Source organism: Pan paniscus, chromosome X, assembly GCF_029289425.2.
Source record: "Pan paniscus chromosome X, NHGRI_mPanPan1-v2.0_pri, whole genome shotgun sequence".
Taxonomy (NCBI): Eukaryota; Metazoa; Chordata; class Mammalia; order Primates; family Hominidae; genus Pan; species Pan paniscus.
In genome coordinates, this window is record NC_073272.2 from 62,380,815 (window position 1) to 62,407,456 (window position 26,642).

Sequence of the window (26,642 nt, forward strand, 5' to 3'; positions counted from 1 at the left end):
TAAAGTCATATTCCCTTTGCCTCAGGGCAATGGGTGCAACTGCAAAGTTAGTAGAAGACGTTTCTGATTTAATCTTGGTTCACCTCTTTAGGTAATGGGATCCCATGCCTCACCAAAAGCACCTAACATTTCTTAATTTCCATACACAGCCTCTGAATTGCAGCTTCTATTTACCACACATCATGGTCCATAAGTGTCATACCCTTATCCCGGCTACCTTACTCCTTCTTTTAGAGGAGAGAAAATCTCATGATGGGCTAACTTTAACCCAGGAACTTCCCCTGGCTCACTCTGATATTCTTGAAACTCTTTTACGAGGCCCAGGCTTAGAAGTCTCTGTAGGCAGGTCACATCTTGAGACAGGACAAGGATATTTTCAAGCTGGCTGTGCAGTCACCACTTCCCAAGAGCTTATAGAATCCAGTCTTTTTCCTGAAACTGAATCTTCACAAGTAACCAAACTTGTAGACCTGATTCCAGCCTGTGATCTAGCAAGGGATGAAAGGGCTAATGTAGACATGGCAGCAGATAAGCGTTTGTTGTATTTTATGATTTGGGCATGGTTTGGTAACTACACTCTTCTAGCTGCCTTGCTCCTTTTCCCTCAAATTGAATGTGATTAAGTTTGAAGTACATACTAGCAGACAAACCCATGAACCAAAAGGAAGTGTTTTGGTTGACCACTTTACTGAAAAGGCTGCTCTCACTCATGTTTGATTGGCTCAACAGAGAGGCAATCTGGTTGGTAACTATGGATCATTTTTTCAAATCCCTGAGCAAACATTAATCACAAGCACAAGGTTCTGTACAAATATATTGGGAGAAATCTAGATATGACCCCAAATTAGATGGATTATGTAGTCACTAGTGTGACTGCTTGGTCTCTCTAAGCTGTCTAAAATGGATGTTGGCAAAATATTTGCATATTATGATGCAACACAGTAAACCAACTTGAAAATTATTCTGCAACATCACTGGTGGAAAAATTTTAATTCAATAGCAGAGGGAAGACCCCAGTTGCACCTGCTTGCTTTTTTCAACTCAGGATTCTGTAAAAGGACTAAAATTAAGGTTTTAAGAGGATGGTCACACTCTCTGACATGTGGAGAGCAGGCTATTGCTGGCTAGAGCAGATACTGTCACTTTCCTATGCCAACAGCCATTATTCATGTCTTACTTAGGATTAAATCCCTCAGTTTTTGCCAGATAGTTTGCTGTTTGGAACAAAATATTACATCCAAAAATGATGGGACTGATTCTGGGAATGAAGCTTAAGTGAAATTTACTCAACTGAGAAGGGCCCCTATTATCCCTTCTGCTTTACTATTTTCTTCAGGCCCACAGCATTGGCATGATGGCTGGAATTCTTGCAGCCGCATTGGACCATGGGAGACCGTGAGTCTTGAAGCCACATGCCTAGGTGTTGAAGAGGAAAGATTGGTGTTTGGGTCCCTCATACCTCTATGGAGCCTTCATATGTGCTTTGGACTGCAATCTCCACAATGTCTTTACATAAGGTGGAAAGAACCCTACCACTTTCAATTTGTTTAAGCCATTTATTTTGTGCAACCAATGTTAGCCAAAACTGATATAAAAGGGCTACAGTGGAAGCAGGAAGTCCGGTCTAGGAAGTTCCTACAGTAATCCAGGCTAGAGAGAGGGGTGACCTTGAACAAGTGTAATAGTCTTCGAGTTGAGGAAGAGTGATCTGATGCTAGATGTGCTTTTAAGGTAGAGCCAACAGGATAAGGGCAAAGATTGGATTTAAGGTGAATAATGGTAATGTTGACTCAGAGAGTGAGTATTCAGAGTGGAGAAGATTTGGGGGAAAATCAAGACTTCTATTTTGGACAATTCTCTGATATCTTGTAGAAATCCATGTGGAGTTGTTGAGGAGGCACTTACATATGCCTCAGGGCAGAGGTGAAGTAGGAGATAATGTTTGGGTAGTCATGAGGTTAGTGACAGCATTTAAGCCACAAGACAGGATGATATCACCTAAGGAGAATGTAGGTACAAAAAGGGGATGGAGATAGGCTCCCAGACACCCTCATATTTAGATGTGCAGTGTGGGAACAGATACCAGCAAAGTCAACCAAGGAGGGTCTAAGCAGATGGGCAGGGGAAGAACCAGAGGCAGGGGCTGATAGCAAAATTAGAGGTAGAAGCAGTCAAGTGGTGCCAAAGAGACTGACAGAGATGAATAAGAAAGAGATAGAAACAGAAATAGTCAGAGACAAGACAGACAGACAACCTCACACACATAGAGAATCAGAGAGAGAGAGAGAGAGAGAGAATGCAAGAGACAGAGGCAGACAAAATAGAGGCAGAAACAAAAATAGACAGACTGCGAGAAATACTGTCAAAGTCACAGACAGAGGCAGGTGGTAAAGGAGAGTCAGAGACAGATAAAATAAACATATGAGGAAGAGAGAGAGAGCGCACAAGATATGGAAATAAATATAGACAGAGTCAGACAGAGACAGGCAGAGAGAGATAGACAGAGACACACAGAAACTGAGAGAAAGAGGCAGACAGAGATTCTACTTCTCTCTGACTGCCTGACTCTGTTTGACCTTATCTCTGATTGTATGTCAGGGAAGGCGAAAGAGAAGAGGACGTCAGTGTGTGAAACCTGAGTGTTCAGAATGTAGGTCAGGAAGACACAGAGCAGAAGACTTTCTCTAACCACTTCAGATATTGATTCCAAATCAGCCAATTCCCTTAGCCTGCTAGTCAACTAGAAATTGAATGAGGAAAGTGGGATATTGTGAAAGTCCATGAGCAGTCCCCAGTGACCAACAGTTTATAGGTAAAAATTGTTAAATTATTTTTATCAAGGTAATTGAAGGACTGTCACATTATACAGGACAAGGATAAATCTATTCAGACAATTTACCCAGATGTATTTTGTCTTCATTTATAACACAAAAAAAAAACTGGACTAAGCATATCTGTTAATTCATAAGATGTAAAATTATTATGACCACCAGCAAATGAGACATTGTTTAAAACCCAATCTGAAGCTTTGCAAATAAACTTTATTCTAAATTGTTTAGAAAGTTTCACAGCTAACATCATACTCAACAGCAAAAAGTAGAATTTTTTTTTTCTCTACAATCAGGAACGAGACAAGAATGTCCACTTTTGCCACTTCTCTTCAATATCATAAGGGAAGTACTAGCCAGAGTAGTAGGACAAGAAAAAGAAATCTGAAGAAAAGGCATCTAAATAGGAAACAAGAAGTAGAATTGTCTTCATTTGCAGGAAACATGTTCTTATATATAGAAAATCCTGAGCAGTCCACCAGAAAGCTCTTAGAACTTATAGACAAATTCAGTAAAGTGGCTGGGATACAAAATCAACTACAAAAATCCGTAGCAGTCAGACACGGTTGCTCACACCTGTAATCCCAGCACTTTGGGAGTCTGAGGCGGGTGGATCACCTGAGGTCAGGAGTTCGAGACCAGCTTGCCCAACATGGTGGAACTCTGTCTCTGCTAAAAATACAAAAATTAGCCAGGTGCGCATGCCTGTAGTCCCAGCTACTCGGGAGGCTGAAGCAAAAGAATTGCTTGAACCTCGGATGCAGAGGTCGCAGTGAGCCTAGATGGTGCCACTGCACTCCAGCCCGGTGACAGAGTGAGACTCTGTCTCAAAATAATACTAATAATAAGAAGAAATAAATCAGTAGCATTTCTATGCACAGATAATAAATTCTTCAAATAATAAACAGAAGAATACAATCCCATTTATAAGGGAATTTTTCAAATAATTAGGAATGTATTCAACCAAGAATGTGAAAGATGTGTACATTGAAGTCTTTAAAACATTGATCAAAAAATTGAAGAAGACTCACATAAAGGGAAAGATATCTTGTGATCATGAATTGGAAGGATTAATATTTTTTAAATGCCCATACAACCCAAAGTGATCTACATATTCAATGCAATCTCTATCAAAACTCAAAGTGCATATTTCACATATAAATAGAAAAAAAACCTGAAATGTATGTGGAATCACAAAAGACTCCAAATAGCCAAAGCAATTTTGAATAAGAAGAACAAAGCTGGAGATGGAGGGATCACATTACCTGATTTCAAAATATGGTACAAAGCTATACTAATCAAGAGGTCATGGTACTTGAATAAAAACATACACATAGACCACTGCAACATGTTGTGACTTAATTTTCCACAAAGTGGACAAGAACACATTATGGTGAAAGGACAGTCTCTTAAATAAATGATGTTGAGAAAACTGGATATTTACATGCAATGTAATAAAACTAGGCCCTTATCACACATCAAATAAAAAGTCAACTAAAATGGATTAAATAATTAATCATAAGATCTGAAACTGTTAGACAACTAGAAGAAAACATAAGGGGAAAGCATCTGTACATTGGTCTGGACAATGATTTCTTGGCTATGACCCCAAAAGCACAGTCTCTGAAAGGAAAAATAGACAAATGGGATTACATCAAACTGAAAGTCTTCTGCGTGGCAAAAGAAACAATCAGTAGTGGGGGGAGACAACGTATGGAATGGGAGAAAATACATCTGTTGGGTTAATAATCAAAATATATAAGGAACTCAAAGAACTCCATAGCCAGAAACATAACTTGATTAAAGAATGGGCAAAGGAGCTGAACAGACATTTCTCCAAAGAAGATATACAAATGACCAATGGATTTCTGAAAAAAAAATTCCTTTCAACATCACTTACCATCAGAGAAATGCAAATTAAAACCACAATACCACCTCACACCTGTTAGACTGTCTCTTATCAAAAAGACAAAAAGATACTATCTGTTGGCAAGGAGAGGGAGAAGCGAACCATTGTACATTGTTGGTGGGAATGTAAATTAGTACAGCTACAGTATGATCCAGCAATACCATTTCTGTATGTATATATATGTACAGGCTTTCACTCTGGCTTTATGCTTTATATACATATATATGTGCATAAATCAATATGCCAAAGAGATATCTGAACACCTCTGTTCATTGTAGCATTTTTCATAATAGACAGGATTTAGGTTCAATGTAATCATTGGTCAATTAATGAATGGATAAAAAATGTGAGATATACATGTATATATAGACATATTTATACACACACCCAATGGGATATTATTTAGCCATTAAAACAAAGGAAAACCTGACATATCTGACAGCAAGGATGAACCTGTAGGCTATTATGCTTAGTGAAATAAGCCATGGACAGACAGACAAGTACTGCATGATCTTACTTATATGGGTATCTTAGTCCATTTTGTGCTACTGTAAAGGAAGACATGAGGCTGCATAACTTATAAAGAACAAAGGTTTGTTTGTCTCATGATCCTGATGACTGGAAACCTAAAGGCTGGGCATCTCTATCTGTTGAGGGCCTCAGGCTGCTTCCAGTCATGGCAGAGGTTAAAGGGGAGCCTTCATGTGCAGCAATCACATAGCAAGACAGGAAGCAAGAGAGACAGTGTGGAGGTGACAGGCTCTTTTTAACAACCAGCTCTTATGGAAAATAATAGAGTGAGAACACACTCATCCCTGAGGGAAGGCATTAATCTACTAACATGTGATCTGTCCCCATGATCCTGACACCTCCCATTAGGTCCCACCTAATTGGGATCACATTTCAGCATGAGGTTTGGAGGAGACAAACATCCAAGCCATCACATTATTTTACCCTCCTCCCTGGTAAAATTCATAACTTTCTCTCATGCAAAATATTATAATTCCATTTCAGTGGTCCCTCTTAATAGTCTTATTTAAGCATCAGCTCAAATTTTCAAATTCCAAAGTCTCATCTGAAGTAAAGGGAATTCCAACTAAGAGCCTATAAAGTAAACAAAACAACAACAACAAGCTATTTGCTTACAAGGTACAACAGCTATACAGGCATTAGGCAAATTCCCTTTCCAAAAAGGAGTAATAAGCCAAATGCAAGTGGTAACAGGTCCAACACAATTCCAAAATCCAGCAGGGCAGACATTTAATCTTAAAATGTCCAAAATAATCTCTTTTAATTCCATGTACCACATACTGGACACACTGGTGCAAAAGGTGAGTTTTTAAGGCCTTGTGAAGCCCATCCCCCATGGCTTTGCTGGGCATAGCCCACGTGGCTGCTCTCAGGGTTTGGAATCAAATGCCAGAGGCTTTTTCAGGCTGAGGTGGCATGCTCCTGTGGCTCTACTATTTTGGGGTCCCAATGTCAGCCTCACCTCTGTGGCTTCTCTATGTATTAGTCAGGTATGGATTCTTGTTGATGGCTTTACCCCTGAAGGTTTCTGCCTGGCCACCCAGGCTTTCTCATATATCCTTTAAAGTCCAGCTGGAAGCCACCAAGCCTCCATAGCTGTTGCCTTCTGGATACCTGCAAACTTAATATTAATAACACCTGGAGCCCACCAAAGCTTGTTGTTTGTGCCCTTCAGAGTGAAAGCCTGAGCCATGCCTGGGGCCATTTGAGCCATGGGTGGAGCTTGAGTGACCAGGATGTGGGAGCAGCATCCCAAGGTGGCTCAGGGCAGTGGTACACAGGGCCTGTCCCATGAAACGTTTCTGTCTTTCCGGGCCTCTGGGCCTATGATCAGAGAGGCAACCTTTGAAATGCTTGTGAGGCCTTTTCCCAATTGTCTTGACTAGTAACACCCGGATCCTTCTTAGTCATGCTAAACTCTTTAGCAACCTGTTGCTCCCACTGGCCAATACCCTTGGATTCCTCTCTATAATATGTTCTTTCCTCCTCTACCACATCACCAGGCTGCAAATTAAAAAAAAATTATGCTCTGCTTTCCCTTTAACTATAAATTTCACTTTTAGTTCATTCCTTTGCTGCCACAATTCAGCATAAGCTATTAAAAATAAACATGCCACATCTTGAGTGCACTGCTGCTTAGAAATGTCTTCCACTAGATACCCTAGGTCACCACTCTTATGTTTGGCCTTCCCCAAAGCCCTAGGTCATGGACACAATGCAGACAGGTTTTTAGCTACAGTGTAATATGGATTTCATTTGCTCTAGCTCCCAATAAGTGCCCCCTTTCCATCTGAGAACTCACCAGCATGGCCTTTACTGTCTATATCTTGTCAGCGTTTTGATCACAATCACTTAACCAATCTCTAAGCAGTTCCAAACTTTCCCGCATATTTCTGCTTTTTTTCTGAGCCCTCCAGATTCTTCCAACCTCTGCCTATGATTCTTTTCCAAAGCTGCTTCCACATTTTCAGATATTTGTATAGCAACACCCCACTCGTGGTATCAATTTTCTGTCTTAGTCCATTTGGAGTTCTTATAATATAAATGAAAACCTGAGGCTGGGTCATTTATAATGACAAAAGGTTTATTTGGCTCATGATTCTGATAGCTGGAAAGTTCAAGGTTGGGCATTTGCATCTGGTGAGGACCTCAAGCTTGCTTCCACTCATGACAAAATCAGAGGGGAGCTGGTGTGTGCAGAGATCACATGGAGAGAGAGAGAGAGAGAGAGAGAGGTGTCAGCATCTTTATAACAACCAGCTCTCATGAGAAGACTGGAATCCATTAATCTCTTCATGAGGGGTCTACCCCCATGACCCACACACCTCCCATTCGGCATCATCTCTAATGTTGAGGATCAAATGGCAACATAAGGTTTGATGGGAATAAATGTCCTATCTGAAGCAATGTGGAATCTAAAAAAAGTCCAACTTGTAGAAACAGAAAGTAGAATGGTCCTTGCCAGGGGTTGGGATCAAAGGTACATGGGGTAATTTTGGTCAGAATGTACTAAGTTTCAGTCAGATGTGATGATTAATTCTGTGGATCTATTGCATAATGAAGCAACTGTAATTAATGATAATGTATTCTATACTTGAAATTTTCTAGGATAGTAGATCTTGAATGTTCCCATCATAAGAAATATAATCTATATATCAATTAGTTTGATTGTGGCAGTCATTTTGCAATGTATACATATATGAAAACTACATGGTATGCAATAAATATATATGACTTTTGTTGGTCAGTTATACCTCAATAAAGCTGGAAAAAATTTACAAACATTCCTATGGAAATGCAATGTAATCAGAATAGCCAACACAGTCTACATAAAAGGAGGACTGGATACAAAAAATGTGGTATATGTACACAATGGAATAATATTATTCCTTCAAAAGAAGGATATTCTGTCGTTTGCATCAACATGGATGAAACTCAAAGCCATTATCCTCAGTAAGGCAGTCTCTGAATGGCACATACCACATTACCTCACTTATATGTGAAATCTTAGAAAGTCAGAGACATAGAAGTAGAGAGTAGAATGGTGTTTACCAGAGTTTGGAGAACGGGCATGGAAGGGAAATGGAAGATGCTGATCAAAGGGTACAAAGTTTCATTTAGATTAAAGGAATAGGCTTTAGTGATCTATTGCACAGAATTGTGATTCTAATAATTAATAATGCTTTGTATATTTCAGAATTACTAAGAGTAGATTTTTGTTGTTTTTGCTGCAAAAAATATAAGTATGTGAGGTGATGGTTTTGTTAATTAGTTTGATGTAATGATTCAACAAAGTAAACATATACCAAAATGACACACTGTATGTTGTAATTATATACATTTATTAATTGTCAATTAAAATAAAACTTATAAAAGAAATTTAAAAGGAGAGAAATGTTAGAGGGCTCAGATCTGCCAGCAATTTCAAAAATTACTACAAAGCTATGTGGCAGACCAATGAAATAGAATTGAGAATCCAGGAATAAACATACATTTATGATGGCCAGCCAATTTTCAACAAGGATGTCAAGATGGGGGAATAATAGTTTTTCCATAAATGGTGGGTAGACAACTGGATATGCACATGCAAAAGGAAGGAAATTGTACTCCAACATCACAACATATTTAAAAATCATCTCACTATGTGCCAGAGACCTAAATATGAGCTTCAAATTAATCAAACTCTTAGAAGAAAATTTTGCTGTAACTGTTTGTGATCATTACTTAGGCAATGTTTCTCTACAGTAACAATAAAAGCACAAGCAACAACAACAAAAAAAAATAGATAAAGTGGACTTCATCTAAATAAAAGCTGTTGTGGTTTCACAAAAAGGAAAACTCACATATATGAGAAAATTTGTGCAAGTCATAAGCTGATAAGGGTCTACCATTCAGATTATATAAAAACTCTAGCAACTCAATAGTTTTAAAATGTTGATCAAAATAAAAAGCATGAAAATGATTTGAATGAACATTTCTCCAAAGAAGATATACAAATGGCCAATAAGCACATGAAAAGATTCTCAACATTCTTAGCCATTAAAGACATATAAATGCAAACCACAATGTGTTATCCCTTCATGCCCATTAGGTTGGCTATAATAAAAAAGGCAGAGAATAGCAAGTGTTGGTAGGGCAGGGTTGGATAAATAGAAACCCTGTTACATTACTGGTGAGAATGTAAACTGATGCAGTCACCTTGGAAAACAGTTTGTGTTTCCTCAAAACATTAAATATAGAATCACCATGTGATCCAGCTGTTCCATTCCTAGGTATATACCCAACGATACTGAAAATAAGATTCAGACAAATACTTGTATAAAATGGTCATGGAAGCATTGTTGATGATATCCAAAATAGAGATTGCCCAAATGCCCATCATCTGATAAATAGAAACATAAATTGCAGTATGTCCACACAACACTATTATTAAAAAGGAATGGAGTGTTACACATGCTGAAACACGGATGAACATTTACAACTTTAAGCTAAGTGAAAGAATCCAGATACAAAAGGTCACATATCATATGATTCCATTCATATGAAATGCGCAGAATGGGTAAATTTATAGAGACAGAATACAGATTATTGGTTGCCAATATTATTGTTGTTCTTAGCTTGGTTTATTCTGCTGTTAATAATTCAAATTCTATTATGAAATTTTTGTAGTGAGGTTTTTAGCTCTATCAGGTAAGTTTGCTTTTTTCTTGAAATGACTATTTCATCTTATAGCTCTTGTATCATTTTACCGGCTTCCTTAGAATGCTTGGATTGCCTTTCAATTCAATTCTGAATCTCAATGATCCTTGTTGTCACCCAGATTCTGAATTCTATGTCTGACATTTCAGCCATTTCCTTCTGTTAAAGAACCATTGCTGGGATGGTAGAAATTTGCTTTTAAGTTATTTGATGCCCTTGAATATTTGTGGTATAAGTTGGGTTTATTTGATTGGATTCATTTCTGGATGACATCAAGGTCCAAGGCTCAGCTCAGAACTTCTGGGCTGCTTGTTCTAACCCTGGGGGACTGAGACCAGGCCCAAAGCTTTGTTATCTGGCCCCTTAAGATTAAGCACCTGCTGCACTACTGGCTTCAAGGTGTTCCCAGTCCACCGGCAATAATACTCTGATGTTAGGTGCCAGCAAATGCACTTTGTTGGAGCAGTGGCAGTGTGTTCCATGCTCATTCAGATGCACTGGTGGCAGCAGAGCAGTGGCGATTTGTGGCATGCATGTGTGCCAGCAGCAACAGAGCAGTGGCATGGTGGAAACTGCATGTGTATGATGCACTGGTGATGGTGAAATTTGCATGCGAACATGCTCTCTGGTAGTGGAACGGTGGGGATGTCTGAAAACACAAAGGAAATCCTCTTCTTTCCACAAGTCATAAAAATGGATGGCCCTCCTCCCAAGAAAAAGTTTAAGAAAAAATCTTCCTGCTTCACCACCAGCACTCAAAGCTGAAATTTTACTTAAACTATTCCCTAATTTTAAAAAGTTTTAATGGCTATTTCAGTATTAAAAAATCCACAAAAATTAATGGCATAATTATGTACATCATGCATTCCTGCTTGCCCACAGGAATCAATGTACCATTACCATGTACGTTTAATCGTACACTATAAATCTATGTATTATCGTACATTAAATAATCTCTGCTCCCATGAATATCTAGCAAGATCAATATTTTCATAATAACTCATTGCACATTCCACTAGAAATGCAACAAGAACAAATCTGTATACGTGTCTATTGTCCAGTACAGTAAGTCATTAATATTACATGGGGCATTCATTCATTTGTTGTACTTAGCACATCTTAGTCAAATCATTTCTTCTCAACATGCTTATGCCCTCCAATTCATCTTCTTAACTACCAAGCTTCAAGAAATCAGCAACCAATTTGGGAAGTTCTACCCTCCTCGCTCTGTACCCATGACAGTTAGAATTGACTATGTTGATAGTATAGCTGGTATCTGGTTCTTCCTTCAAGGCCATAAACACAAAGATCAATCACCTCTTCCCCTTAAATAAGATATCTCAAAGGATTAATAACTAATCACCTCATGATCCCTCATGGGAGCACTGCTATGCATTTGGTAATTTTTTAAAAATTGAGTATGCTATGATCCAGCATGGCAGAAGCCTAAACCCAGCAAACTCGATTGTAGCTGGTCTTGAATAGTATGAGTCAACATTTACAACCACAGTTATTAATTTATTCATTTGTGATGGAAATAATGATAATGAAGTGCATGTTCATGCATGTTCATACACGATTTTCTCCAAACAATTATCTGATTAAATCCACAAACCCCCTCACCCACCTTACCCCTAGACTAGTCTAATTTTATCAGATATGTTATTATTCTTTACAAACACCCAAAACCAGAAACATAGATCATCAATTACAGCCAGGGTCCACACCCAAAATCCAATTACAATCTCAACTACAAACACATTATAGCCAAACTCCAAATTAATTTAATTTAAAAATACACAATTTTTCTATTAAAAAACAGGCTTCCTTGGCTTAAAAAAGAATCTTTTATTTGTAAAGTTACTAAATATTGTCCCAAGAGAATCACAGCAATCCAACCCTTCATTTTTAAATCAAAAGGAAATTCTCTAGATCCAAGTTAATGTAGCTTAATTCATCAAAGCAAGGCACTGAAAAATGCCTAGATGAATACACATGATTCCATTAACATAAAGTCTTGGTCCTGACCTTTTATTCATTTATAGTAAGATTACACATGCATGTATACACATCCCAGTGTGAATGCCCTCTAGATCATTTAATATCAAAAGGAACAGGCATCAAGCATGAATAACAGCAGCTCATAACACTCCCTGTAAGGAACAGAAGTGACCAAAATTAAGAAATAAACAAAAGTTTGACTATGCTATACTAAATTTCTAGGGTTGGTAAACTTTGTGCCAGCTACCACATCCGTGCAATTAATCCAAACTACTAAAACACAACATAAAGCGTGTTAAAGGTAACTCTCATAACAAAGTTAAACTTTAACTAAGCTGCAAACAGCTCCAGCTGAAATAACAACAAACTATGAAAGTGACTTTCATAGTATCATGAGAACACAATAGCTAATGCCTAAACTGGGATTAGATGCCCCACTCTGCTTAGCCATATGCTCAAATAATTTAACAAAAAAATTATACACCAGCGTACTACAAGCAATAGCTTAAAAATCAAAGGAATTCATGGTGCTTTACATCCTTCTAGAGGAGACTGTTCTATAATTAATTAACCCCGATACACCCTACCATTTCTTACCACTCAGCCTATATACCACTATCTTCTGTAAACCCTAAAATGGTCTTAAAGTAAGCACAACAATCTACATAAAAATGTTAGGTCAAGGTGTAGCCTATGAAATGGAAATAAATGTGCTACATTTTCTAAACTTAGAATACCCGTGAATCCTGAAGGTCAAAGGAGGATTTAGTAGTAAATAAAGAATAGAGAGCTTCATTGAATAGGGCCATGAAGCATACACACACTGTCCATCACCCTCCTCAAATATTCCAATCAACCATATATTAATAATTAACATAAACTTATACATATATAGAAGAAATAAGTCATGACAAGGTAAGCATACTGGAAAATGTGCCTGGAATAACCAAGTGTAGCTTAACTGAAAGCACGTGGCTTAAACCCAGAAGATATCATATGACATGACCACTTTGAACCAATGCTAGCTCTAACTTTAAAAACTGTATTACATGGTACTGGTACCAAAACAGAAATATAGATCAATGGAACAGAACAGAGCCCTCAGAAATAACGCCGCTTACCTACAACTATCTGATCTTTGACAAACCTGAGAAAAACAAGCAATGGGGAAAGGATTCCCTATTTAATAAATGGTGCTGGGAAAACTGGCTAGCCATATGGAGAAAGCTGAAACTGGATCCCTTCCTTACACCTTATACAAAAATCAATTCAAGATGGATTAAAGATTTAAACGTTAGACCTAAAACCATAAAAACCCTAGAAGAAAACCTAGGCATTACCATTCAGGACATAGGCGTGGGCAAGGACTTCATGTCCAAAACACCAAAAGCAATGGCAACAAAAGCCAAAATTGACAAATGGGATCTAATTAAACTAAAGAGCTTCTGCACAGCAAAAGAAACTACCATCAGAGTGAATAGGCAACCTACAACATGGGAGAAAATTTTCGCAACCTACTCATCTGACAAAGGGCTAATATCCAGAATCTACAGTGAACTCAAACAAATTTACAAGAAAAAAACAAACAACCCCATCAAAAAGTGGGCGAAGGACATGAACAGGCACTTCTCAAAAGAAGACATTTATGCAGCCAAAAAACACATGAAAAAATGCTCATCATCACTGGCCATCAGAGAAATGCAAATCAAAACCACTATGAGATATCATCTCACACCAGTTAGAATGGCAATCATTAAAAAGTCAGGAAACAACAGGTGCTGGAGAGGATGTGGAGAAATAGGAACACTTTTACACTGTTGGTGGGACTGTAAACTAGTTCAACCATTGTGGAAGGCAGTGTGGCGATTCCTCAGGGATCTAGAACTAGAAATACCATTTGACCCAGCCATCCCATTACTGGGTATATACCCAAATGACTATAAATCATGCTGCTATAGAGACACATGCACACGTATGTTTATTGCGGCATTATTCACAATAGCAAAGACTTGGAACCAACCCAAATGTCCAACAATGATAGACTGGATTAAGAAAATGTGGCACATATACACCAAGGAATACTATGCAGCCATAAAAAATGATGAGTTCATATCCTTTGTAGGGACATGGATGAAATTGGAAACCATCATTCTCAGTAAACTATCGCAAGAACAAAAAACCAAACACCGCATATTCTCACTCATAGGTGGGAATTGAACAATGAGATCACATGGACACAGGAAGGGGAATACCATACTCTGGGGACTGTGGTGGGGAGGGGGGAGGGGGGAGGGATAGCATTGGGAGATATACCTAATGCCAGATGACGAGTTAGTGGGTGCAGCGCACCAGCATGGCACATGTATACATATGTAACTAACCTGCACAATGTGCACATGTACCCTAAAACTTAAAGTATAATAAAAAATAAAAAATAAATAAAAATAAATAAATAAATAAATAAAGAAAATCTGTGAGACAAAAAAAAAAAACTGTATTATCAACTTTTTCTAAACCAAAACATTTATCCAAAACAAAAGTATAGGAGATTGAAATTAACTTATTTAGGCTGTAAATAAAGTACTTTAAGGGAACCATGAAAGAATAATTACAAATACAGAAAGGCAAAGATAATCCCTTCTACCACTTGCATAATGAATTAACTGGTATAATATTACTAAGAGAACTTTTTAGCTAAAATCCTTGAGACCAGAGGAGCTACCCATAGAAAGTCAAGAGAACACACTCATTTATACAGTAAAATAATGAGAAAATCAATGGGTAGAGGTAAAAGACCTACCGAACCTGGTGACAGCTGGTTTTACCAAGATAGAATTTAAGTTTAACTTTAAGTTTACCTATAGAATTGTCTAATCCTATTGTAATTTTATATGTTAGTCTAAAGGGGGACAGCTCTTTAGATGTAGGAAATCACTTTTTCACTAACGGTAAGACACAAAACTCCTTCAGTTTGCCTAAAAGCAGACACCGATTAAGAAATCATTGAAGTTAAACATTTGAAACCCCTTAATTTCAATGACTACATCTAATTTCTAACACTATACTGGACCAATCTATTTTTAAATAGAAGAAATACTGTTAGTATAAGTAACAATAAATAATTGTCTTTGCATAAGCTTAGCCTTTGCGTAAGCTTAATCTTTGCATAAGCTTATGTCAAACTGGAAAATCCACTGAGAGTTAATAATCCAATACAGATAATCAGATTATAAACTTTTTATTGTCCCAATTGGTAACCTAACACACAGATGCATTAAGGAAAGATTTTAAAAAGTAAAAGGAACTCAGCAAAATCAAACCCTGCCTGTTTACCAAAAACATCACCTCTGACATAACTAGTATTAGAGGCACTACATGCCCAGTGACATAAGTTTAACAGCCACAGTATCCTGATCATGCTAAGGTAGCATAATCATTTGTTCCCAAAATAGGAAATTCCATGAATGGCCTCACAAGGGTTTAATTGTCTCTTATGTTTAATCAGTGAAATTGACCTATCTGTGGAGAGGCAGAAATATTTAAGCAAGATAAAAAAACCTTATGGAGTTTCAATTTATTAGTAGAAATAAACTTATAAAAAAGCCTTAATAGATCTTTTTGGGAGTAATTATTTTTATTTTTAAATATCTAGTGTACCACCATGGCATGTATTCTTTAAATTTTATACAAACAAGCACATTTTTTCAGTGTTTTGATGTGTTTTCATATTTTTCTAACTTAGACGTGTAGGCAATACATTTTATCTAATGAACCAAAAATTTTGGTTGGGTTGACCTCAGAGCATAACACAACCTCTGAAATGATTTCAGCTAGGACCACACTAGTCAAGGTAATCTATTACACATTGACCCAAGTAGTTTGAGCAATGGAACACGTTACCTTAGGGATAGCAGTACAATCCTATTCTAGAATCCGTATCAGCAATAGGGTGCATGACTTCGATATTGGATCAGGATATTCCAATGATGTAACTACAATTAATGGCTCATACGTCCAATGATTAAAGTCCTATGTGATCTGAGTTCAGACCAGAGTAATCCAGGTAAGCTGCTATCTTTTCAATATTTCTCTCAGTACAAAAGGACAAGAGAAACAGGGCCCACTTCAAAAAGTGCCCTCGAGTTAATAGATGATATTATTTAAATCGAATACACTATTTCTACACCCTGTCCAAGAATAGAGTTTGTTAAGATGGCAGAGCTGTAATTGTATAAAACTTTATAATCAGAGGTTAAATCCCTCTTCTTAACAGCATGTTTATAATTAACCTTCTCCTATTTATTGTCCCTGCCATTCTCATCATAGCAGTGTTAACATTAAATGAAAGAAAAATTTTAGGTCACATATAACTTTGTAAAGGTCCTAATATTGTAGGCCCATACAGACTACCCACAACCTTTTGCTGACACAATAAAACTATCCATTAAAGAGCAACTATGACCACTAACATCATCTATTCCCCTTTATATTATCACTCCATCCCTCACCTTCACCTTCGTGCTCATATATGAATCCTTCTTCCTATACCCACCCCTTAATTAATATGATTATAGAAGTATTATTCATCTTAGCCACATCAAGCCTAGCTGTCTACTCAATCATATGATCAGGATGAGAATTCAATTCAAAATATGCATCAACTAGTGCATTGTGAGTCATAGCCCAAACAATTTCATAGGAAGTTACCCTGGCCATTATTCTCTTATCAGTACTTCTGATAAGTGGGTTATTCACCCTCTCAACTCTTGTCATCACACAAGAGTCTGTGTGATTACTTTTACCATCATGAGCCCTGGCCATGATATGATTTATTTAAACCCTAGCAGAAACCAATTGAGCCTCATTTGATTTAAAAGAAGGTGAGTCAGGGCCAGTCTCAAGCTTCAACATCAGATATGCTGCAGGGCCATTCACTCTATTCTTCACAGTAGATATTATTATAATATTAGTATAAGAGAATAAATGCCCTGGTGGCTATTATTTTTCTAGGAGCACGACATGACATCTTCACATCAATTGTAATTATATACAATTAATATTACATACAATTAATACAATACAATTAATTTCACCACCAAAACACTTCTACTAACACCCTTGTTTTTAAGAATTCAGGCATCATACCCACAATTCTTAGATGATCCACTTATACATCTGTTATGAAAATATTTTCCACCCTTTACACTAGTCTTACACATATGACACATTTCAATGTCCATCTTAATATATAATATCCTGCAACAAACATAAAAAATATGTTTGATAAAATAATTACTTTGAGAAAGTAAATTGTAAAGATTAAATCATCTTATTTTTAGAATTATAGGAATTAAAAATATAAAAAATGTAGAAATTAAAATTCAAAATTATCTGTGCTACCTAATACACCTTATCCTACAGTAATGTCAGCCAAATAAGCTGTCAGGTTCATACCCCAAAAATGTTGGTTTATATCCCTTTCATAGTAATTAACCCCCTGATCTGCCTTATCATCCTTTTCACTATTTTTACAGGGATTTAATTACAATAATCAATTCACAGTGACTCCTAATCTGAATAGCGTTAGAAATAAATATGCTGGTTATCATCCCTATTCTAATATAAAAGGTTAACCCCTGCTCCACAGGAACAGCCACCAAATATTTCCTCACACAAGCAACCACACCCATAATTCTAATAATAGCCATTATTATCAATATAATGTATTCCAGACAATAAAAAATCACAAATATACTGAACCAAACAGCATTCCTAGTAATTATTGTGGCTGTAGTTATAAAACTGGGACTGTCCTCCTTTTACTTTTGAGTTTCAGAAGTAACACAAGGAGGTATAATTCTTCTTACATGACAAAAAGTAGCCCCAATTTCCATCATGTTCCAAATCTCAATGGACCTAAATATACCATTAACAATTGCAGTACTATCCATTTTAGTAAGGGTTTGAAGGGGGCTTCATCAAACACAATTCCAAAATATTTAGCCTATTCATCAATTGCACCAAACAGTGGCTGCCTCACTGAAGTCTCAATGAGGTCCTAGCATGGGGCTCGAGCTGGGGGACAGGGTAGGTGTTCTCAGCCCAGGCTCCTGGCCCCAAGCCACCACAGCTTATCCCTCATAGAGAGGTGGCACACTTGATGTTCTAGGGAATGGTCTCCTTGAAGGCCATCTTGCTTGTCTGAGTGGATATGAAGAGAGGACCCACTTTCCACCATCCCACTCCCTTAGTTGGAGAGATTCGTGGTTTTCTAAAGGCACTCTGTAAATACATTATCACAAGACACTTGTCCTTTTCCAACCCTGTGTGTGCCCTCCAAGTGGGTGAGCCATTTTTTGTAACTTGAGACAAATTGACAACCTAGTGAAATTAAGACCCAAACTGAGAAGCCCTTTGTGTATTGTTTTGTTTTTCTTCAGAGGAACAGAGAAATGCTGCCAGGGATAGAATGCTATAATATTATGAAGGGGACACTAAACTCAGGCAGGTTCATTCAGACTGGTGTTAGGTTTGTAAAGTAGTGAAGCTGAGTGGGAACACTTTCGCAAATAGAATATTCTGAAAACCTTACTGAACTCTGCACTTTGGGGTACATAAAACAAATGATCAGGCAGAGTAAAATAGAGCTGAGAGAAATTGCCCTTATGTTTGACTGCAGATCCAACCGTTTAAAAAAACAGCTTATAGCACTGTGATCTTCATCCTATATTGGAGTTCCAATTTTATTATATAAATGCCCAAAGAATTCAACCTAACTGACATACTGATACTGTGCTAGGGCATAACTAGGTCTCTGAAATATAATCAAATGATGACAGAGAATCCTAAAATATTAGCTGGTCAGAAAACTCAGTCTTTATTTATTGATAAGAAAAATAAAAATAAGGCATGCTGATCGAGCAGTTTAGAGTTTACCAAAACCTCTCACATGTTGTGAATTTGATATATGCAACAACACTCTGTATAAGCAGGTGAGACAGATGCTGTTTTCACTTTAGTTTGGCAGATGAGAGAATCGCACCCAAAAAAAAGAAGTTGCTTGCTTAAGTTCACATGTTTACTATAGGGTGAACCCCCAAATCTGATCTCATATAGATTTCACTCCAAATCCAGGTATCTTTCCACCACACCTCAATGACCTTTATGTACAGTTTTGTCAACTGTTTAATCTGATGTCAGAGACAAGTCTCCTCTTTCAGAGAGGTCATGGTCATATACATCCCAGTAGAGAACCTGAGAAACACCTCTCACAGAACTGATCTGTCTCCCCTGTGTCCAGGTTTCCAGGCTTAGTCTTCTCCAGGGCCAAAAATTACCTTCATAACAATCAGCACTTCTGTCTCTCCATGCAGTAGCCTTCTGCCTGCAGCCAACTAGACAACAAACACTGCTGCAGACAGAGGAGCATTTTCTTTACCATGCTGGAATAATACAAAATAGAAGGGGTATCAGGGTTGATTTTACTGTTATAAATCACTTCTTCAGGCATCATCTCTTGTAGCTTTTACAGCAAGTGTGAGAGTGCAGCAGGCTATGATGGCATCCTCACATGACAGCCAGGGCACAAAGAAACTAGGTGACCTCACCAAGGCCACTCACTCAGTATGTGCAGAGACAGGCTAATTCCTCCTCAGCAACTTCTGGTTCTCTGGTTTCTAATCCATTTTGCCCTTCCTGGCCCCATGGGAACCATTCCTATGATGCTGTCAATGGTCCTTTCATGTCTACGTCACTCTCCTTGCTGCTTCCCACATTTGTCATGCTCATTCACATCTCTGTGCCCGTATTCAATTTTTCCTCATTCTCCTCCCCTCTGTCGGTATAAATCCTACCTACCCTTCTAGTTCCAGTTTGGCAATAACTTCCCACCCCCTTTAAAATGCACCAGTACACCTTGATTTCTTTTTTTCTCAGAAGCCCCATTGCACTTAACAGTCCAACAATGAACGGATTAATAATTTTTCTCTACTCCGTTCCCAAGTGTAAGGTTTTATGTTTCACTATTAGTCCCAATTACATTCCAAGCTCATTAAAGAGTGAACACTTTAAACTTCTTCTCTTAGTTTCCTCTTTGAGTGGCAGGGTGCCTGAAACAGCACTGGCTCTATAAAGGGCCACTAGAAACATGTCAAATCTATGCCCTTTTATGTCACTGGAACTAGCTACATCGCTGCATTCCTCACCTTCCCTAGCACAGTGCAGAACATAAGGAAGATGTTAACTAGATTCAGTGAGTTGGACTGAATATGTCCCACCAAATAATTTTGTTGTTTTTAGGATACACAGGAAAGTGCATTGGAGCCATCACGGAGGGCTATTAAACTTCCCCAATGTATATATTTCATGTAATAAGAAAGGCTTTGTAAAAAAAAAAAAAGTCAAAATTAACACAATATGAGTTACTAGTTTAAGCTCAAGGTTAAATTTGCTGAGCCCATTGTATTATTTTTATTAAAAACGTCAGGTTCTGTCTATCTCTTTGGTTCCTTTTGTACTTCTCTCCAACTATCTTGTGAAGCGTATCATTTCATTCTTATTATTTAAGAACAGTCAATGAAACATAGGCTAACCCAGGCTAAAAGTATACTGTCTAATCCATGGGCTTATCATTTAAAAATAAAGTCCTTGCCTGTTGCTACAGCTACAAAACAGCACTGAATCCAAGGCAATGGAGTCCATGCAGGCTAATTATAAAAGCTGAATGCATTAGCTCATGTGAGGAGTAAAAAGGCTGGAAGCCTTAAGAGTGGAGATAATGGGATCTAATTAAACTAAAGAGCTTCTGCACAGCAAAAGAAACTACCATCAGAGTGAACAGGCAACCTACAAAATGGGAGAAAATTTTCGCAAGCTACTCATCTGACAAAGGGCTAATATCCAGAATCTACAATGAACTCAAACAAATTTACAAGAAAAAAACAAACAACCCCATCAAAAAGTGGGTGAAGGACATGAACAGACACTTCTCAAAAGAAGACATTTATGCAGCCAAAAAACACATGAAAAAATGCTCATCATCACTAGCCATCAGAGAAATGCAAATCAAAACCACTATGAGATACCATCTCACGCCAGTTAGAATGGCAATCATTAAAAAGTCAGGAAACAACAGGTGCTGGAGAGGATGTGGAGAAATAGGAACACTTTTACACTGTTGGTGGGACTGCAAACTAGTTCAACCATAGTGGAAGACAGTGTGGCGATTCTTCAGGGATCTAGAACTAGAAATACCATTTGACCCAGCCATCCCATTACTGGGTATATACCCAAAGGACTATAAATCATGCTGCTATAAAGACACATGCACACGTATGTTTATTGTGGCATTATTCACAATAGCAAAGACTTGGAACCAACCCAAATGTCCAACAATGATAGACTGGATTAAGAAGATGTGACACATATGCACCATGGAATACTATGCAGCCATAATAAATGATGAGTTCATGTCCTTTGTAGGGACATGGATGAAATTGGAAATCATCATTCTCAGTAAACTATCGCAAGAACAAAAAACCAAACACCACATATTCTCACTCATAGGTGGGAATTGAACAATGAGATCACAGGGACACAGGTAGGGGAATATCACACTCTGGGGACTGTGGTGGGCGGGGGGAGGGGGGAGGGATAACATTGGAAGATATACCTAATGCTAGATGACGAGTTAGTGGGTGTAGCGCACCAGCATGGCACATGTATACATATGTAACTAACCTGCACAATGTGCATATGTACCCTAAAACTTAAAGTATAATAAAAAAAAAAAGAAAAAGAAAAAAAAAATTTAAAACTAAAAAAAAAAAAAAAAGAGTGGAGAGAAATGCCTCAGGCCTCCTTTTCTTACTGATTCACATGTAGCTCATGTGTGAAAGACAATCAGGCTGAATGGAAAGCAGATCCTTATTCATCTTACTCCTTCTGCAACCACATCATCAACTCCGGTCTCTCTTGAGTGTGGCTAACAATGAACGGCAATGAAAAGCAAATATAATTCATGCATAAAAATAAAAAAAAATCTAGAAAATGACACCAGATATACGCTCACCCTCACCCCATGCCTTGCAGACTACACATTGAAAAAAGCCAGGGTGACTTATGTTGCTTTAAATGTCAGTAAGTGGTTCAAAATATGGACAGTAATGCAATCTTCAGTGCACTGTCAGCTGAGGGCTTGAGGACTAAAAAAGAAGGGATGGAGCCAAGAAACTTGAGTCAGAAGGTTTGCATTTAACTTCTCAGTTCGACAAAGTTTGGCTGTTCCAACTTGAGCAAATCAGGTAACCTCTCTGAGATGAAATCTTTTCATCCGTAGAAAAGATGTATCAATGTTTTTCTTAACTACTACTACGTATGTTTGTGGTAGAATAATTTATGTGAAAAAAAAGTATTATATAAACCACAATCCCTGAAAATCTTGCCATAAAGCAACACAGTGTGTGTGTGTGCACATGCACGCATGTGACAGAGAGAGACACACACAGAGAGAGAGAGAGTGAGCGAGAGAGTAAGAGAGAGAGAAAGAAAGTGTGATGATTGGTTTTTTTCTCAACCTGGCTGGGTCATGGTGCTGATATGTGGTCAATATTATTTTGGATGTTTCTGTGAGGGTGATTTAAGATGAAGAAACCTATTAAATCTGTGGAATTTGTGGACTTCGAGTAAAGCAGATTGCCCTCCATAATGTGGGTGGGCCTCTTCAATAAGGTGAAGGCCTGAATAGAGCACAAGACCGAATACCTCTGAACAAGAGGAAATTCTGCAGGAGACAACCTTCATTAGGCTTGAAATGTAACTTCAGCTATTTGGATCTCTAGCCTGATGGCTTTCAGCATCAGCTCTGTCTTGGGACCCCAGCCTTCTGGTCTACCCTATAGATTTTTGGAATTTCCAGCCACCATTAGTGATGGAGCCAATTCCTGTAAATAAATTATATATATATAATTATATGCATAATATCTGTGTGTGTGTGCACGTGTGCTCTGTTTCTCCAGAGAATCCTGGTTAATACAAATCGTGGTATCAGGACTGATCCCAGAGAAGAGAATCTTAAGGATCAGTTTTCTTACTTGGTTCTGGCTCTCTAATGTGATTAAAGACAGGAAGACTCTAAGGACTCTATCTCCAGTAGTAAAGAGCACTGGTAGTCCATGGCATGATATGGTAATAGAGATACATAAAATATCATCATTGGATACTCTTAACCAAACACATAGGAGTCAGGGATCTGGATGACTGTGTACATGATACCTTCAAATATTTTTGTCAAACGAATGAGTATAATGAGATTTGCTGTGTATTAGTCTGTTCCCACACTGCTAACAAAGACATATCCAAGACGGGATAATTTATAAAGAAAAGATGTTTAATTGACTCACAGTTCAGCAGGGATGGCTAGGCCTCAGGAAACTTACAATCATGGCAGAAGGGGAAGCAAACACGTCCTTCTTCACATGGCAGTGTGAAGGAAAAGCGGCGAGCAAAGGGGGGAAACAGCCCCTTATAAAACCATCAATTAGATATCCTGAGAACTCACTTTCTTAAAAACAGCACGGAGGTAACCCCACCTCCCATGATTCATTTACCTCCCACTGGGTCCCTCCCGTGGCACATGGGGATTATGGGAACTACAGTTCAAGATGAGATTTGGGTGGGGACACACCCAAACTGTATCAGGCTGGTTTTTCCTAATGTCACTGGATAAAGTAGGAAAAGAAAAAGGTGAGGTCAGGGATTCAAATTGCCTGCTCAACACAGCATAAATGTCCTGAAATCTTCTGTGTCTGTCCTGAAAGAGACCTTTATTTCCTGTAGCTATAGTGCAGAGATTGCTGAAAACCTAACCAAGAATTTCATAATGTGAGTGCTTGAATTACAGTGCAAATTGAAATCCTAACTTTGAAGGATATCTACTGTTAAAAGGCATTGTTTGGGAAAGAGTGGATTTCTAACAGCTGGGGTGGGATGTGTGGGAAGACCTGATGAAGCTGGGGACACTAAGCCTATACATTCTCAAACTTCTTTGTCAGTATATGCAGGCTCTCCAGCTATTTTCCCTTCTGAGGTGATTAACCAAACACTGCCTGAGAAAAACCGTAATTTTCTCTCCTGAAGCAGTTCCATTGCATGACACTGCTGAAGCTTCACAAGACCCACTTCTATAGCCCCTCTTTGCTTCCAGACTTATAATTAAAGTCAATATTAGCAGGCCCTGAAAGTTGAGGTAAAAAGCGTGATCCATGAAAAGGCATGCTATACTCCGAAATAACTACTCAGTGCTTTTAATTCATACAGACAGAAATACAGGAAAGGTTTGTGAAAATGGATGCTAAGATGTGTGAGGATGGTAGAAGGAAGTTAAGGTTTGATCAGGCTGAATATAATATTATGGACCCACTAAGCCAAGAGTCTTCATTTAATGCTGCAGCTCAGGAAAAACTCTGCTTCTTTGGTTGACTAAAAGATGGACCAAATTGTGGCCCACAGTAAATGAACTGTAATTGCCAGACCTGCCTTAAAGGGATTCAAAGGCTTAGGGGAATTAAGGTGTTAGAGTGAATTTGTCATTTAAGACCTATTCAGCCACCCTGGGAGGGTCCAGAGGACACATCCTTCACCAGACTGTGAGAAACAAATTTTTGAAGGGTACCCCAGCAACCTTGAAGAGCTCTGTGATTGCTCTTCTGTAAAGACAGAAACTGCTGCCACTGAGTTGAAAAACCTAAATTCAGTGGGAGTAACTGGATCCCAGGGTGTCAAAGTCCAAGTTGCAGCACTTGACTGTGAAAGGCAAGGTGGTCATGTTTCACACAGGAGACAGCAAAATCAAAACAAAAATCAGAACAGTCTGACTCTGAGAGACCTACACTGTTGGGCTTGTTGATCGTAGTGATCCTAGATGTGAAAGAGATAGAAAACCTACTAAATTTTTACTTAATCCACATAACCAGAAAAGTTATAGGTCAAGTGAACAAAAGACTAACTTGAATAAAACAAAGTTAGCACATCTAACTTGAATAAAACAAACAGACAAATCTCATAGAGTCAACTCCTCAATCAGTCCCCAGAACTGAGCCACTTTTGCAGATCCACCACCCCTTGAATGAAGAGGAGGCAAGGTCCTCTTGAGGAAAAACCCCAGTACACTCCCAAAATTTTACATCATTACAATTCATTTCACCCTTCCCCCAAAGGGGCTTATGCCCTTGTAGCAGGAGGTCTGTGAATTGGAGAAAAGGAAATAATCAGACATTTTGGGGATTACTGGGCACCAGCTCTTAACTGATACAAATTTCAGGAGACACAAAACATCACTGTGGTCTACCAGTCAGAGTAGGGGCTTGTAGAAATCAGGTGATCAATGGAGTTTTAGATCAGATCCATCTCACAGTGGGCAAAGTGGCTCACCAAATCCACCCTGTGGTTGTTTCCCCAGTTCTGAAATGCATCAGTGGAATAGAGACATGCCCCATAACTGGCAGAATCCCTACATTGGTTCCCTGTTCTGTGGGAGTGAGGGCTAATATGCCAGAGAAGTTCAAGTGGAAGCGACAAAAACTGCCTCTACTTACAAAAATAGGAAACTAACAGCAATACCTCATTCCTGGAGGGTTTCAGAGATTAGTGTCACAATCAAGGACTTAAGAGTTTCAGGGGTCGTAATTTCCACCAAATCCCTATTTGAACTTACCTATTTGGCCTTTGTGGATTTTGGAGAATGATCTTGGACTATCATAAGCTTAACTAGGTGTTGAGTCCAGTTGCAGCTGCTGTGCCAGATCTGGTTTTATTACTTGCACAAATGAACACGTCTCCTGGTATCTGGTATTCAGCTATTGATCTTGCTTAACTGTGGGCCACCAAGTTGCCATGTGACCTGAGCTACTCATCATGAACTGGATGTTATCTAGCCTCCCAAACCATAAAGCTATGCTTGCTCAGCAGCATTTCATCATCAGATGGAAGTGGTGTATACAAGATCTTGCCTGAGCAGGCCCTGAAGGCACAAGTGAATTACATGAAGAAGTGGCTCAAATGCTCATGGTCCCCACTGCTCTTATGCTACTTTTGCTTTCCCAAGCTGCACCAAGTGCCTCACAGGGAGTATCATGGAATCAATTGACAGCAGAAGAGAAAACTCATACTTGTTGTACATATGGTTCTTCAGGATATGCAAGCACTACCTGAAAGTGAATTGCTAAAGAATAGCCCCCACCACCACCACCTCCTTTTTGGGGATATCCTTGAAGAGGAGTGGTAAAGGGAAATCCTCACAATTAGAAGTTCAAGCAATGTGCCTGAGTGTGCATTTTGCTTGGAAGAAGAAATGGCCAGACACAGGATGATATACTAGTCAGTGGCTTGTGGAAAACAGTTCATCTGGATGATAAGGAACTTGGAAGAAACATGGAAATTGATGATAAAGAAGTTTGGACAGGAAGTATGTGGATAGACCTCTCTGAATGGATAAACAATTTGAAGATGTTTGTGCTCTATATGAATGCTCACTAGAGGTTGACCTCAGCAAAGGAGAATTTTAATAACCAAGTTAAGAGGCTGACCCATTCTGAGGTTCTGCAGATACCAGTCAGCCGCTTTTCCTAGTCACCCTTGTCACTCAATAGGATTATGAATAAAGTGGCCATGGTGCCAGG